The sequence below is a fragment of the Lactuca virosa genome, chromosome 4 (genome assembly GCF_052849685.1).
Source record: "Lactuca virosa cultivar CGN04683 chromosome 4, Lactuca_virosa_CGN04683_v6, whole genome shotgun sequence".
Lineage (NCBI taxonomy): Eukaryota > Viridiplantae > Streptophyta > Magnoliopsida > Asterales > Asteraceae > Lactuca > Lactuca virosa.
The window spans coordinates 419,918,119-419,929,768 of record NC_136429.1 but is presented as its reverse complement, the minus strand read 5'-3'; the positions used below and the strand labels follow the sequence as shown (position 1 = coordinate 419,929,768).

The following is an 11,650-nucleotide window of genomic DNA, read 5'->3' as shown; positions in this document are numbered from 1 at the left end:
GGTTAGTACTTCGAGGAACTCGGCGAGTAGCCGGGGATACTCGGCGAGTCAAGGTCAACATGGACTGTTGACCTTGACTGATGACTTTGACTTTGATCAGGGTTGATTAGTTGGCTTATGGGGTACCTTGAAGGGTTGGGAACTTATGGGTATGATTATACTATGGTAATAGGTGGTGGAGTTTGTGGCAGTGATCCGAGGGTTGAAATTTATCTACCGAGTCGACATCTGCAAGGTGAGTTATCCTCACTATATCGATAGGGTCTAAGGCACCAAGGCCCGACCCTTTAGTTGTTATCGTTATGGTATGTTACATGTGGATATGATATGTTAGATCGGAATCAGGATAGACAGTATGTTATGCTCTTATGATCCGTAGGGATTAATATGTTAGTGACCTGCTAGGTCAGTGCTCTAGTTATGAGAGATTGCTATGTCTGGTGATCAGTGAGATAGATATGTTTGATGTTTGTATATGCCAGTATATGTTAGTTATGCGCCCATGGTTAATTGATTGTTGCTTGGGTTGAGGCGGTCCTGCTCTGTGCTGAAGGCCAACACACCCTATGAGCGGTCCGGGGAGACTATAGGCCCACGTGGCGGTCCAGTCATGCCGAAGGCTCGATATAGATTCAGTTGGACTGTAAGCCCTATAGGGCGGTCCAGTCAGGCCGATGGCCCAGTATGCATGTTGATTGATTGATTATTACGGATATGGTATTATCAGTGTGGTATTGGTATTTTGGGGGTAGCTCACTAAGACCTCAGGCTTACAGTTTTCAGTTTATTGTTTCAGGTACTTCAGGAGATCATGGCAAGGCGAAGACGTGACCGTACCGCTCCTCATCCTTATGATCTGGCTTTTGGGACACTCTTATTGAATAATGATTTGAAAACATTTTGTAAACAATACTATTGAGTTTTATTTATGCTTGAAAAGTTTAAATTTGACGTAAAATTTATGGATGTTACAAATTGATATCAAAGCCTTGGTTTGAGTGAATTGGGGGAAACACACGTGTGAACCCAGTCTTAAATTCCTCCCCAATCATTCTTTTTACGAAAAATTGTCATATTAAATCAAAGTAAGAGGCTGCTTAGTAGGATATGAATTTTTAAGATCTTGATTTTTAAGATATGAAATTTTAAGAAGTGTGAATTTCTAAAAGGGTCTATATTTTTAAGATCTTGATTTTTTACATTTTGTTTATTTGGAACCTCTATATTACCTTGTAGAATGATAAAAATGTCAATTTTTCCCTTCGATATTATCTTTTGTTGAATTCAATATTTTTGTTTTTAAACATAACTGAACCAACTCCTTTAATAATTTAGAAAAATATATATATATATATATAAACACCACACAAAATCCAAATAAGCATAAAACACATAACTAAATACAAATCCAAATCAAACATAAATATAGTAATTTCAGGCCTAACAGAAACAAAATTCATAACAAAAGAATACCATAGAGATGATAAAAAAAGAAAAAAGGAAGGAACATATAAATTGGCCCAAACCACACGTGTACAATTCTTGTATTTTACCCAAAATGAATGAACCGAATATATAGTTTTGATAATATATAAAATACAAAAAATAATAAAGACATACATGATGAAAAATAAACAAATTAAAAAAAAGGATCACATGGAATCACACTATTACGATAAAAGATGTTGTGATTCTTAACCCTAATTTAATCATACATTAGGAATATTCTCAATTAGCTACTTGGATCTCATCTTCTCTGTAATCCTCATCTTCTCATCTCTTTTTGTGCTTGCATATGCTTCAAGTGACTCAACTTTGAACAAATCACCAGCTTGTGATGATTATCAGTTGACTCTTTTTCTTTTGTTTGATAATAATCTTTTTTATTTGTATCTTTTTGTTTGTGATTTTTCTTTTGTTCGTCGATCTGTAACATGGCCATGAATATGAGTATTAACAACTTTTCCTTAAAATTTATAGCAGAATTACATAAAAAAAAAAAAGAAAGGTGAAGACAGAGTGAATATTTTTACCAGTTGCTTACCCCGTTATGCATTTTCCGGCAAATAGAAATAAGCAGAGAAGACATAGTGAAAAAATCGCGACACATCGGATTCATTTTCGTCTATTTATAGTGAAAAAATCGCGACACGTGGGATTCATTTTCGTCTATCCACTACAAAAAATATGCCAATTAGTGACCAAAACGAAATGGTCACTAACAATAGAATGAGTCGTCACAAAACCGATTTAGTGACCAAAATATCGGTCGTCACTTTTCGTCACTATAGGTCCGTCACAAAACCGATTTAGTGACCAGATATAAATATGGTCACTAAACAGTGACTAAAATATAGTCGTCACTAAATCCGTGACGACCCGCTTCGTCACTAATAAAAGTCGTCACTGTTTTATCTAATTAGTGACTATATAACAGGTCGTCACTGATTTAGCCTTTTAGACAAAAAGAAAAGGGTCAATAATTAAGAAATTATTGAAATATTAAATGTTATTTTTAAAATGAAATATAATAATATCCAATTAGACAAAAGACAAAAGACAAGGCAAATGCTATAAATGTTTATAATACAACAACAATAACCAAATAAATCTTCATATAAGAACGAATGATTTCCCACCTAAATGATACATGGAATTATAGAGTTGCTATCACCACAAAAGCAAAATAGAAATAATCAAATGAAAAGTTCCATTTGTTGGGCATCCTTATGAAATATTTTCCAGACTCCTGCAAAATACAATGATAAAATGATCATTTACCAAATAGAATGGTCAAATGGTCATTCATTAAATAGAAGGGTAAAATGGTCATGTACTCAAAGGAGAGTAGGATATTGTTTCTTTTGTTGGTAAGCATTGTTTCTAAATAGAAGGCTAAAATGATCATTTGTTCAGACAAGAGTAAGATACTATTTCTTTTGTGAGTAAGCATTGTTTCTAAATAGAAGGGTTAAACGGTCATTTAATCTAACAAAAATAAGATACTGTTTCCTTGTTAGCAAGCATTGTTTTTAAATAGAAGGGTAAAATGATCATTGTACATGGGACAGGAGTCACAGGACAAACTTTTATGGATATTTTTTATAATGAGGGTAAGGGCATATTCGTCTTTTGCACAAACAGGACATTGAGTTTAATTTTTTCTGTTATGTCGTTGGCTGAATGGATAGTGTGATGTTTGTCTGGATAATGTGTTGTATACGTACGGTCTGTTTCTTTTTTAAAATGAATATAAAGCGTATGAACAAGACTAAATGACCATTTTACCCTTACTATCCAAAAAAAAATTTCAAAATATGAAAAAAAAAAAAAAAAAAGCAAAAAAATCATACTCATGACCACAAAGGGTGTGAGCATATGCAAATCTTGAGAGCAGTTTCATGGTCTTTTTGCATACTAAAGCAATTTCCCATTGCACACCTGTCACATTTATATTTAAAAAAAAAAGTAAATAAAATATAAAATATATTTCCTTATAGAAGAGATAACTCAACCACTTATATATTTTTTTTAAAAATGGTTACCATGATTGAGGGGCTAAGCGATCCTTTGATATTAGCTCTTGTGCCAAATAACTCAACCTCATATCCTCCTTCAGGTGCTACAACATACGAGACCAAAGATTATGTAAAATTACCATTTTGCCCTCTGGGGGTTTAGTTATAGTGTTATAATACCAATGAGAACTTACATATAAAACAGTAGAATAAATATCCATTCCTTCTAAGCTATAAGGAGAAGCCAATCTGGCATTGCTAAAGGCACGCTCAGCTTCTAGATAATCAACCAATTCAAAATGAGCTTTCCCACCTGTGGTTAAAATTACCAAAATACCCCCCAAAGTGAGATTTCCATTAATATCAACTTAAAATATAGTTACAGAAAAAAAACATGGAACAAAATAACATATATATATATATATATATATATATATATATATATATATATATATATATATATATATAAACATTAATTTACCTGAGAGAGAACCCAGCCTGTGTTATATTGCTTATGAGGAAGTTGAAGAAACACATCAAATGCATCCTGTTTCACAAAACTTAGTCATCAGCAAATTACATCACTAAAAAAGGTCTTCTTTTTAAGTATTTTACTTTCATTTCTTTTTATTCCAGGATTCTATATAATAAAAGTACCTGACACCGATATTATATTGAATTGGTAGTTCTTGATACTACCAATTTAGTTTACTCCATGACTTGCAAACTCTGCTGAATGCAAGGAAATCAATGACTCCAAATTTCATCATAACTAGTACAAGCACGTCATGAGGAAGATCTGTCCAAGGTGCCACACCACTATTGATTGTAATCCTGCTACATGCCTCATCATACTTCTTTTCTGTACATGCATCATCATACTTCTCTTTTCTACATGCATCATCATACTTCTTTTTTCTAAGCATACTCATTGTCTTACCCATTCCTACACTTGGAGAAAAGAAATAAACATTCAAGACCTTCGTATAAGAAAAGAAAAAAAAGGTCTGATTATCCTGTTTTTAATTAAATACTTATCTTACTGTCAATTCACTCAAAATCATAAAGCATATATATACAATGGAAGAAATCACTTTATCTGCACACTATCTGCAGTTCTGCACACTATCTGATGTTTGTATTCTCCTTTCTCCTTAATTTAATAAAAACCTCAAATAAAGTGGAAACAAAAGCCTTGGCGAGTGACGTACTATCAAGGATGGTAAATTAATGAGCTGATGATCATCCTTCGACAAGCATTTAATCGAACAGATGGAGTGCAACTGATAGCACAAAGATGTCTAAGTTTTTCTTATAGAAGGTACAAAGTTCTAATTAGAAAATTCTTCAAATTTTGTAAAACCACCTAATTTATATGAAGTTTTAATCAAAATATTCTCCAATTTAGAAAAAAGGCCTAAATTATATGAGGTTTGAATCATAAAATCCGTCCTACTACAAGCTTCATACCTGGAACGACCTATTCCATTTTTGAACAAAAAGGTTGTCGATTTCAGAACTCTGCGTCTTTCATTGTTATGCTTGATGTTAGGTAGAGACGACTGAAAGTGGAAACAATAATGGTGATGATGTTGATGATAGGAAAGATATGGAGAGAAGTCGAGAGTTTACGCTTACTATAAAAGAAATGAGCCCTAATTTTGAGAAAAGCTACCAGATGACTAACCTGTACGTCGAAGCTCTTGTGTTGCGCTCTAATTAGAAAAGCGCCGACTAATGAAGAAATCTGTCACGCAGTGTGTGGTTGAAGCGGTCGATAAACATCAAGCACCGAGTAATTCAATTGGACCAAACAGATGTCCGCCATGACAGAAGCATGGTACAGGAGGATGGTGACTGCGGTATGAGCTAAGCCTGAGGCAGGAAGCTGCTTGCAAAAGGATCTACTACCGCCGTCTGATCCATCGGAGGGCTGTGAAGGCGCAACCACTGGATCCTCTGATATATTCCAATCTAATGGCGCAGAAGAACAAAGAGACATGCGAAAGATGATAGAGAGGGGATGAGACCGGAGACATAGCGAGGTCCGTAGGCGATCGACGGGAGAGGGAGGAGCGCGACGGTAGACCGGATAGAGAGGTGCGTCTGCGTCGATTTAGGGATGATTATGTCAACATTTGTGTTTATTTGATTTATTTTAATGGTTGTGAAAGGCTTGTGAGTTGGGTCGGATAGTGTATGTTTCAATGGGATCAGTTTCATGGGTCGGGTCTTGCTAATGATACCTGGTGATGTAAGGATGTTTCTTTACAAAGTAGATGAAATATTTTTTAAGCAATTAAATATGGGTGAGATTTATGATGAAATAAAAAAAATACCTAAATAAAATATTGTGAATTTTGTAAGGTTTTTGGAGTGTGACAAGTACGTAACTGGTGGATTTTGTAATTTTCATTTTATTTTTTCTTTTTTTAGCCAGTGACCATTATTTTTGGTCACTAATTGTTTGCAATTCAGTGACTACAATTTTTGTCACTAATTGTTTTTTACTTTGCACTTCAATGTGGTCACAACTTATCTGCATAACACATAGCGTGTTTAGGGGGTTTCGAATAGTTAGTGACCACCATTTTTAGTCACTTAACCTCCAATGACCATTATTTTTTGTCACTAATCCTCTAAAACAGTGACCATTATTTTTAGTCACTACTTGTTATGATATCAAAAAACATATATTTTAATTTTATTCACAGTTTAGTGACGACAACATAGAATTGGTCATTAAATTTGTAGGATTACCGAATTTAGTGACAACTTAATATATGGTGACTAAATGATGCTGTTAGTGACCAAACTTTAGGTCGTCACTAAATTATTGGTCACTAATAAACACTTTTCTTGTAGTGATTTATTGATTTATTTAACACTAGGTTATAACCCGTGGAAATTACGTTTAGTATATTTAAAAATTTTATATAGATAAAAAAATAGTAAATGTCAAAAAAAAACAAGATATTATCGATTGTAAGTAATTATGAATTAATTTGTTAAGCAAAATAAACATAATAATGTTATTAGGATATGATTTTGTATTTTCAAAATTTGAATTGAATTTGACTTGTTATCAAAAAAAGTAAATAATAAAAATCATAGAAAAATGTCACGTGTCAAACAAACATTCTAAAAAATTGACACGTGTGATTTTTAGGTTTAATTTATTAGAAGATATAGAATATATAGATGTAGATGTAGATATAACCCCTATATCTCTATATCTCTTTTACGGGTAAAAACTTTTCACTAATAGGCGTTGACAATGTTTTTGGTTTTTCAACATTATTAAACCATTTGCAGTTGTCGGTATACATGTGATGTAACACGTATATTCAAGAAGAAAATATAAAAAGCCAAAGGGTTTGAAGCATTTTCTTGTTGTACTTTTTACCACAAACACGTTTTATTTAAGCTTCCGCATAACAACAATATTCCTAAATAACAAAAACAATTCAAACTAGTTGATTCATTATTGTAGCTAAATGGACTGAAGTTGGATAACTTATTAAGTTAATATGGTTTATGACTTGCAACCACCAGTAAAGAGGACTTCTTGTGGACTGTAATGCCATATGTCTCACTCATGTCGATATCCTCATTTTTTATTCCATTTGGCAATGCGAAATGGAACTTATGTACCATGTTTGCTAAAGCAAGCTCCATGATAGTTGTAGCAAATTGAATACCCGGGCAACCTCTTCGACCAGCACCAAATGGAAGCCAATCATAATGAAGGCTTTTATAGTCGGTTGAATTGTCTTTCAAGAACCTCTCTGGCATAAATTTGTTTGAATCTTCCCACAAGGTAGGATCTCTTCCTATGGCCCAAACATTGACTAGCACCTGTGTGCCTACTGGAATATCGTACCCCATTAGTTTGACATCTTCAGTTGTTTCTCGAGGAAGAAATGGGACTGTAGCATGTAATCGCAAGGATTCTTTTATTACAGCTTTTAGGTATTGCATCTTTTCCAAATCCTCCTCCAGAATCGTGGATCTGCCTTGTGCAATTATTGTTGCTTCTTGCTGTAGCTTTTTCATTACTGATGGGTGCTTTATAAGCTCACTAATTGCCCACTCTAAACTTGTGAATGTCGTATCCGTTCCAGCAGAAAACATGTCCTACAAGAAACTTATACTTTAGTTGTTTTATGTGATTATACTTTGCATGTAAGAACCACTCAACTAAAATTTTCAAGATTATGATATGGATATGCAGACTCCAAAATGAAAAAATAAGTTTTAATTGCATGTCTTCTCTTAGTTTGTAAATAGATGCTTTACATATGAAAGAAACACTTTGAAAGCTAACCAGACAGAATATTAGTGATATATAAAACTTAATTAAGAAAAGGTGCATGCCATATCGTTTAAAAGTTCGTCAAAAGTGATCAGTTGGTTAGATTGGGTGTTGCAAGTTGTAACCCGCTTTCTTTTATGTAATTTCCTCTCTAGTCTGGGTAGCTTCTTAATAAAATTGATTTTTCGAGTAAAAATTTAGAACTTAAGGTAGATATGTGTATGTATATGACAAAAGCATTACTTAATAATTAATGCAAGAGAGATGGTAGAAAATGTAACGGCAAGTATCGCAAGATATTAATATTATTTCTGTTATATCCTTGACTACACCCTTATATATAGAAAGCATGAATAATGTATTAAAATAATCATTTTGAGGGTGGTTCCTATTAATTATCGCCCTTATTAAGTATACTGGCAATTAAATCATTAGCAAGTTTAATCATAGCTCGTTAATCTGGAGATGTAGAGGGAGAAATATTACCAATATGACCCCTTTAAGAGTATCGTCGCCAAGGGTAAAGCCAGTTGTTTCGTTTCTTTGGACATCCAGTAAGATGTCAACTAAATCTTGGTCTTTATCGCTCTTAGCATCTTCCCCTTTTTTCTTACTTATATGTTCTTTAAGAATACAGTCAAGAAAATCATCAAACTCTGTAGCAATTTTCTTTGCATTGCCCTCTAAATTTTTGAGTCGATCCACCCATGACAACCATGGAATGTAATCCCCAACACAAAAAACACCTAGCATATTCATGAACCTTATCAATAAATTTGTGAACTTCGACCCATGATGATCATATGTTCTTCCAAAAGCCACCCTACAAGTTATTTTATTTGCAAGTGAAACTATCAATCCACCCAAATCAACTGTTGAACCACAACTTTCTGCAAGCATGCTAACTGTAACACCTATCTCTTCTTCTCTCACTTTTCTGAAAGACTTGACTTGCTTATTACTTAAAAGATGGCATATGAAAGGCTATGTCCTTACAGCCATATAATAGTATATTAGGCATCATTAGTCGGGGTCGGCCAGAGACAGATAAATCATGGAATTTCATAATCTCGATGGCTGCTTTTGCTGACGATGCTACAAGAACAGGTACGTTGCCGAGGTGAATGAGCATGAGTGGACCATATTTCAGCGACAAGGATTGCAGATAGCGATGGGGGCTTGAGCCCAGTTGATGGAAGTTTCCGATGACTGGAAGCTTCCATGGAGACGGTGGTAAGCTTTTCTTGGTCTTGGAACGAAATGAAAACCATCCAAAACGAATAAAAATCATCAATATGATGAACGGGAAAAAAGAAAGGAGAAAAGTTTGCAACGGTGGAAAACTTGTCATGATGTACCAATTTAGCATTCGAAGGGTTTCTTGCCGTTATACTTAGCAAAGGTCGATGCATATATATATAGTAAAAGTTGGGATAATTCCGTACATGCATGTATTTGTCTAAATTCTTATATTTAATAGTTTTAAGTATTTTATAAATATTTTAATTCATTTTTATCGGTTACTATTATATAGTCATTTGAAACTATCATATTTGAACTCTCATGTGCATATACGTCGCCTAGAAATTTGAAACTATTATATATATATATATATATATATATATATATATATATATATATATATATATATATATAGGTTCATGTGAGACGGCCTAATTTTGTGAGACCGTGAGATGCATTTTTTTATTTTTTTTATTTTTTTTAGTTAATTCAAGTTCCGAAAATAATATTTAAAAAAAGAATTTTTGGATTTTTCCATTTATTTTGCATTTTAAAATTATTTTTTAGAATATGTACAGTGTAATATTCTATTAGAATATTTCACGTATTTTTCAAAAAAAATGAGATTTTTTTATTATTTTTTTTATTATTTTTATTTTTTTTTAGTTAATTCAAGTTCCGAAAATAATATTTAAAAAAAGAATTTTTAGATTTTTCCATTTATTTTGCATTTTAAAATTATTTTTTAGAATATGTCAGTGTAATATATTCTATTAGAATATTTCACGTATTTTTAAAAAAAAAACGGGATTTTTTTTATTTATTTTTTATTTATTATTTTTTTTAGTTAATTCAAGTTCCGAAAATAATATTTAAAAAAAGAATTTTTGGATTTTTCCATTTATTTTGCATTTTAAAATTATTTTTAGATTTGGTCTCACGGTCTCACAAAATTAGAATGGTCTCAAATGAACCTGAACATATATATATATATATATATATATATATATATATATATATATATATATATATATATATATATATATATATATATATATATATATATATATATATATATATATATATATATATTCATTTCAAACTCTAATATCACACTACTGGAAAATAAGGGTTTTACCTATGGCACAATCTGTAGATATAAAGGTATACCTACATAATTGTTACGGAAAAAGGTCTACAACATAAACGCCCGTGGGTAATTTATACCAACGGATTTGCGAAGGATTAGCTACGGAATACCTACGGATTTTTCCGTAGATACAATAACTACGGAATAACTACGAAAACAAATAGCTATTGATTTCCTACAAATTATCGACGAGCCCACCTTAGCTAACATTTACTTTATCATCTACAGATTTCGTACGGCTCACATGTAACATTTGATTCCAAGTATGAAAGTAATTTTTCCATATGTGCATGATTTTTCCTTCGGAACACGGCGTGGAGAAGCCTTTGCACGGCGTATCGTTAAGACTTTGGTTGGTGGTATAACACGGTGTGTTGGCGGCTGGTTGAGAAACCCTAATTTTTAGGGTGTTGCACCATATATAAAGGCCTTAAGTCCTCATGGTCGGCCTCCTTACCAGCCTCCATTGCTGCTAAAACCCTAAAATTGATCATTAAGTCTTTTGGTAGTGTTCTTGAGCTAGTAAGAAGTTCTTGAAGCTGTCTTGCTTGGTGGAAAGGCTTTGGATCCAGAATCACCACCCTTTTTGGAAAGCTTTTGAGGTATCAAGATTGTAGGCCCGGTGATGAGGTTGTGCAACCCGTGCACATACAAAGGGCCTTTATTTTTAGGGGCCCAATTTTTTTTTAATACTATAGTATATTCACTTTTGGCCAAGCCCAAAGTCAATGCAGAAAAGTCAAGTTTTGGGTCACGTAGGCACAAGACGGCATGAGCAATTGAGCATCGCAGTAGTAGGAGTCAAGGAGAATTACGATTTATGAACTAGTTTTATCAATTATCATTTATCACGATTCACATTAACTGTGTGGCAGCGTCTTCACTCGTCGGCCACATCGACAACAACTCAGGCAGTGAAACAGGAAAACAACGATAGCAACATTCAAGGGCATTAGGGCAACAATTCAACAACTGATGCACTCAACGACAGGAAGTGAGAAACAGTAATCAGGACTCAGTTAGTCAATTGCTTTGAATCACATAATCAGGTAAACCGTAAACGAATAAACGATTATGATCAGATTTATGAATTACATAATTACTTTTTACAATTTATTAATTAGAGTTTTAGACAATTATCATTATCACAAATTCACAATTTTATTAGATTTAGTTTTATTAGTTTTAATGTTTTATTATTATCAGTTTAACAGTTTTCCTTGAAATTTTGATTCTTGAATACTTGAAATCTTGAATGTTGAATCATGGTTCATGAATGAATCTTGTCATTGTTGGAATGGAATCACTTGATTCTAATAGAATGTCACAACCAAAGAAGGAAATTTAAACATGGCTTAATGGGGACAAAAAACTTGAGAATCAATTCTTTTGATTCTGGAAGTTTGAACCTTGACTTATAGATGC

At 33.0% G+C, this 11,650-nt stretch overlaps 1 long non-coding RNA gene and 1 pseudogene across 1 annotated transcript; both read right to left on the bottom strand.

Moving 5' to 3' along the window:
* Window positions 1-2,491: 2,491 nt before the first annotated feature.
* On the bottom strand, window positions 2,492-5,661 carry LOC145108979 (uncharacterized). Its single transcript, XR_013708685.1, has 8 exons — window positions 5,206-5,661; window positions 4,989-5,080; window positions 4,176-4,464; window positions 4,000-4,065; window positions 3,713-3,831; window positions 3,546-3,622; window positions 3,354-3,441; window positions 2,492-2,749 (listed from the first exon to the last, which is right to left on the bottom strand). It is a non-coding gene; the product is annotated as an uncharacterized LOC145108979 (long non-coding RNA).
* Window positions 5,662-7,043: 1,382 nt separating this feature from the next.
* LOC145169100 (cytochrome P450 Tp4149-like) lies at window positions 7,044-9,184 on the bottom strand (annotated as a pseudogene).
* Window positions 9,185-11,650: the final 2,466 nt, after the last annotated feature.